General features: G+C 39.7%; 1 protein-coding gene across 2 annotated transcripts in view; it reads left to right on the forward strand.

Moving 5' to 3' along the window:
* STXBP5L (syntaxin binding protein 5L) overlaps positions 1-6,116 on the forward strand; it is an 84,301-nt gene that overhangs the window by 2,213 nt on the left and 75,972 nt on the right. The window lies entirely within an intron of this gene.

The raw sequence follows: 6,116 nt of genomic DNA on the forward strand, positions 1-6,116 counted from the left end.
GGAATAATCCACTTTGACACCACTTGAACTGCCATGGCTCAGTGCTATGGGATTCTGGACACTGAAGTTTGTTGTGGCCCCAGAGCTCTCTGGCCGAGAAAGCTAAATAACTTACAAAACTACAGTTCCTAGGGAATTGTAGGAACTTTAGTTTTGTGAGACATTTAGCCTTCTCTGTCAGAGAGTTCTAGTGTCACAATGAACTACAATCCCGAGGATTCCCTAGCACTGAGCCAGGGCAGTTAAAGCAATCTCAAGATGGAATATTTCTGCAGTGTGTTTTGGACCCAAGTGGAGCCAGCTAAACATCCCTTGCAGACCACATAAAGGTCTCTTCCATGAGAATGATGGTTTTTATTTCTCTGCTGAAGTCTGAATCTGAATATGCTGCATGTGCTCATCCAGCTGAACTTTCCCATGTGGTCCAATGACTTGTACAATTAGGCTTTTCTTCCTTGGACATTTTGGAAAGCTGGTTAGCTTTGTCTGGCTCTGGTGCAGCAACAAACTACGCTTCCGGGAATTCCATAGCATTGAGCTATGGCAGTTCAAGTGGTGTCAAACTGGATTATTTCTGTGGTGCAGATGCAGGCAAAGCTTTTACTTGTTGTGGTCCTGCACTGTAAGTGGCACTGTAATGGGCTAGCCCTGAGTCAAGAAGTTTCAATGAGAGAGTATCAAAGCACATTTCACTCAGTGATTATTATTCCATTAGCTGTTGGATCCAAACCTTGTTACTCTTCCGTGTGCAGAATTACAAAAATCTTAAATTTTAAAGACCAGATCTCATCATTAAGGATACAATCATATATAACAGTTTTGTGAAAATAACTGTTAGCAGCAGCATTGTATTTGTTTTGTGCCTTCGCATTGTTTCTGACTTATGACGACCCTAAGGCAAACCTTTCACAGGGTTTTCTTAACAAGGATTTGTTCAGAGATTTGCCTGATCTGAGGCTGAGAGAGCATCTAAAGTCACCTATGGCTGAGCAGGGATTCAGACTCAGGTCTCCAGAATTGTAGTCCAACACTCAGGTGCATAGTAATTTGAACATAACACATTTAAAGGTATTAGGTCACATATATTTTTATCATCATTTATCTGTTTGTTAATTCTCTTAACACTAGCTTCATTTTTTGCTGGCTGTGGGCTACTTGACAGCTAATATTGCCAACCAGAAGGCTCCATATTTTCTTGCATATAAACATGATAATTTATTAGAAATATTACTGAGTTGTTACACAGAAGAGAGTGTCCTTTTATTTCATCTACTTCCTTTTGTAAAAACTCCTTCAATCTTTGTATAATGAAGTCAGAAACCCAGTACCTATGACTAGTCATATAACAATAAGACACTTACTATTTGCACTGGGGACTTTAATGGTGAACAACAGGGATCCATATTAAACTTGCTGCACATGAATTGTGAATTTTCTTTCAACTTTATTTGAGAGTGGATAGCAGATATATATGGCTTTACCTTAAACATTCAGGTGCAAATATATGAGGTGGGGGGAAATTGCTCATTTTTTCAGCTTTGTTTATTTTAATACTTGGTAAGCTTCACCCCATAAATTGATTTTAGCATAGTTAAAGCTTCTCACAAAATCTTACATTTTAAAAAGACCTCATTTTGAAATCAAAAATAGTCTTTAAGCTTATAAAAATATAGTTCAAGTTTAAAATCAAATTTTAAAAGTGAACATAAAAAATATTATTCGATATTGTCTGCTGAGTTCATTTTAATAGCGGCGAAATGAACAAAACTGAGTAGTATTATTGCAGCTTCCCCCACAATATGAAACATTTGTGCTATGAGATTTTTAAATCTGTTAAGGTTAAACACAAAATTCCATTTACTGTGTACAAATGTTGCAGTAATGTCAGCTTTTGAAATGTGGAAAGTCACTCTCTGTCAGACTCAGAGGAAGGCAAAGGCAAACCCTCTCAGCCCAAATTTTGCCACAAAGACCCTGTGAGAGGTTTGTCTTAGGGTCACTGTTAAGTCAGCAATGATTTGAAGGTGCACACAACAACAACAACAACAACAACAACAAATCAAGCACCCAATTTGTCGTCTTTCCATACTTGTTAGCCAGAACACCCATTCGGCACATGCTGGGAAGAAAAGCATCTCTTCATTTGATTTGGAGATTTTTGTGGACATTTGGATATTTTAACAGCTGTTCTGATTCTAGTTAATTTATCCTTAGATGATACTATGGTAAAAGATGGTCTAGCTGGCCATTGTAACAGTAACAGACCTGAGGCCAAAACACTGACTTTTCTATGTTGATTTTTTTCACTAATGTGGAACAGAAATGGAAAACATCACTGAGTTACCAATATTTATTGAAAGAAGCTTCAAGATTAACCAGCAGCTTAATGGCACATTTGTACAGCTATTATGTAAGAGACAGAAGGGATTTTTTCAGTGTATTTCAATCCACATTACCCGCTAAGCCACAGAATGGGTGAAGAATAGACTCATTCTGGATGGATTTCTTCCTAAGCATAAAGGGTCGCCGTCTCTGAGATAAAACTGGTAGGATTTTTGGATTTACTGCTGGCTGTGGCTTTGGTCCTCTGCCTGGGTTGGATGCAAACAGTCAGGAGACGCTTAAGGAGGGGTCCAGTGGGAGGGAGAGCATCAAATTGGATCTGCTGTCCCATCTGTTGTTCTGCTGAGCGGTGCCAATTGGGACAGAAGGTGGGGATGCATTCAGCTTTCCAGCCTATTGGTGCAAAAAGCAGGTGTCTGACATCCACTCCAGGCTGGCATTGATGAGGTGCCCAAATGGACATGGATCCAAAGCCAACTTTTCCTTACCCCATTTGGGATTTCTAACATCATTAGCTTTTTACCAGCACAAATGCAGGGGAAGATGCTTTTGTTGTGATCAAAACAAAGGGAGGAGGAGCAAGAAGGACAGGTTGCTTACCTGTTACTGTAGTTCTTTGAGTGGTCATCTGTGAATTCACACAAATGGGTTATTCTGCACCTGCATAGAATAACTGATTTGTGTGATTTACAGAGACCACGATGACGAACCCCCAATTATCATGAGCAAGAACCCAACAAAGGTAAATAAGAGCGGCTTTCCCTGAGACACAGCAAGGCTTTACTGGGTGGAGTTCACAGCAAGTGGGAGTGCAGAGAAAAAGTGCTCAAAGTCAGGGTACCTTTCTCACTTGATGAATACATTTTCCTCTGGAATAAGATTCAAGTCTGAGAGATAGACAGGGGGACACTTGACCAAGAGCTCCCAAAATCTAGACAGATTTTCTACCAATTAGCTTGGGCACTGGTATAACTTTTGCAGAACAATTGACTAAGCTCTGGATTTGTATGGCAATTAGGGCCTTTGATTATGAAGATTAAAACAAAAACAAATACACAGTGGAGTGGTCCTGGATGACCAGTTCTCAGGGGCGGAAAAGACAGGTTGTTGTCTTTTCCTGCTTAACGAAAAACAGGCAAGGCAGCAATCTCTAGGGTTTAATTGGACTTTTAAAGTCCTGATTTTAAATGATTCTAGAAATTTTAGGTTTCAATAGACAGGTGATGTATTAATGATGTGATTAGATTGTAAACTGGAAGAGGACTGAATGTTAAATGTCTGAGGCAGTCTTGCGTCACTATACAGATGCTGTGGACCCTGGTTCATTTCCACTGAAAGGTTTGGCAGGAACTGTGAAGTACATTTTGCTCCATTTAGGTTCATCCAGTTGTTGTTGTTGTTAGCTGCCCTCAAGTCAACTTTAACTCATGGCAATCTTGTGGATGAGATATCTCCAAGACCCCCAGTCCTCCAATGTTCTCCTTAGGTTTGGCAGATTCAGGCCTGTTACCTCCGGTCTTCTCTCTTTCTACTGCCTTCTGCCTCATTGTAATCAGAAAACAAGTCATGCCTTCTAATGATATGGCCAAAGTATGACAGTCTCAGTTTACTCATCTTGGCTTCCAGGGAGAGTTCAGGCTTGATCTGTTCAAGGACCCATTTGTTTGTATTTTTGGCTGTCCGCAGAATCCTCAACATTCTTCTTTCTGCAGCACTACATCTGAAATGAATTGATTTTCTTTTTATCTGCTTTCTTCACTTCATCCACTTTCTTCACTTCACTCTCACATCCATACATGGTGATGGGGAATACAATAGCTTGGACAATTTTGTGTAATCCAAAGTGACAGAAAAGTCTCAGATTTTGTTCCTGATCTTTCTTATTTTATATACACTGGCCTGGGGAGCTAGTATATAATGTCTCTGATCATATTGGGATACCCTGGGATAAACAAAACATGTGTGGATCTCAAAAATAAAATAGAAAGATAAGAAACAAAATCTGTAATTTTCTGGGTTTTTTAATCCAGTGATCCTGAAAACAAATGTCACATTTCACACAAAGACATCCCTCAAATTGTTTCCTAGAATGCTAGAACTTTAGGGTTGGAAGGGATCGCAAGAGCCATCTAATCCAGGCCCCTGCCATACACAGCTAAAGCACTCCTGACAGATGGCCATCCAGCCTCTGTTTGAAGACCTCCAAGGAAGGAGATTCCACTACACTCTGAGGGAGTTTGTTCCACTGTCGGATGGCCCTTACTGTCAGGAAGTTCTTCCTAATGTTGAGGTGGAATCTCTTTTGCTATAGCTTGCGCCCATTGTCCTAGTCTCTGGAGCAGCAGAAAACAAGCTTGCTCCCTCTTCAATATGACATCCCTTCAAATATTTAAACAGGCTTATCATATCACCTCTTAACCTTCTCTTCTCCAGACTGAACATCCCCAGCTCCCTAAGTCATTCCTCATAGGGCATAGCTTCCAGACCCTTCACCATTTTAGTCGCTCTCCTTTGCAGATGCTCCAGTTTCTCCACATCTTTTTTAAATTGTGGTGTCCAGAACTGGACACAGTATTCCAGGTGAGGCCTGACCAAAGCAGAATATAGTGGCACTATTATTTCCCTTGATCTAGACACTATATCTCTTTTGGTGGGCCTTCCCAGACTGACTCCCACTACCCCACCACTTGTTATTTGACATCAGCTGCTCCTCCTTCCCACTGATGTTCTCTCTCCAAATCCATTTTTAACTCAGATTTCATTGTTACAGCTTTTGCTTTGGATGGGGACTGGGATTATGTTTTGTTGACGTTATGTAAGTTATGTTTTGTTATGTAATTTTATCATGTATATGATTGTGTTTTGTAACCTGCCTCGATCTGTAGAGAGAGGTGGGAAATAAATTATTATTATTATTATTATTATTATTATTATTATTATTATTATTATTATTATTATATTAGCATGTTATTTCAGCATTTTTATTGTCTGTGTTTTATTTATTTATTTATCTATCTATCTTATATATATTTAATGTCCTGCCCTTTGGTGGAAGGGTGTTGTTGTTGTTATTATTGTTGTTATTGTTATTATTATTATTCATGAATTTGCTCCTCCTCCCCACCACTGCCCTGGTTTAGAGCATCGGAGACAAGGAAATAGCAGCAGCAAAATTTGGAAATCCCATTTCTTATCCACCCTACCAAAAATCCTTCTACTGCTTTTATTTTGTCTCTACCTCATAATCTCTTCTTTTACCACTACAAGCCCTCTTTTGGTATTACTGATCCCCGCAACGATTCTCAGCAAAGTCCCAGTGCTGAGACTTTTGGTGAAAAATACTGAGTCCTGAGACTTTGGTCTAAGTCCCAGTGCTGAGAGATGTCTGGTGTAAAAGTCTCAGCAAAAGTCCCAGCTTCAAAATTAATTTCCCTGGGATAGATCTGAAGCCTTTGAACAATATCTGAAGTAGAATGCAGTAGACCCATCCAGCTACAAAGAAGGCCACCCCATGCCAAACTGCTCTCACTTCTTGTTTGCTTAAAATCTCCTAACTATACTGTAGCTAAAGAACCAACTGAAACTGTTGTATCCAGATTAGTAGAAGTAATAGTACCCCTATTTCAGGCAGACTCAGACATCACCTGGAATACTATGTCTAGTTCTGAGCACAACACTTTAAGAAGAATATTAACAAGTTGGACAGTGTTTAGAGGAGGGTAAAGAGTTTGGAAACCAAGTCCTACGAGGAACAGCTGAGGATTTGGGTTGGT

Source organism: Sceloporus undulatus, chromosome 2 (genome assembly GCF_019175285.1).
Source record: "Sceloporus undulatus isolate JIND9_A2432 ecotype Alabama chromosome 2, SceUnd_v1.1, whole genome shotgun sequence".
Lineage (NCBI taxonomy): Eukaryota > Metazoa > Chordata > Lepidosauria > Squamata > Phrynosomatidae > Sceloporus > Sceloporus undulatus.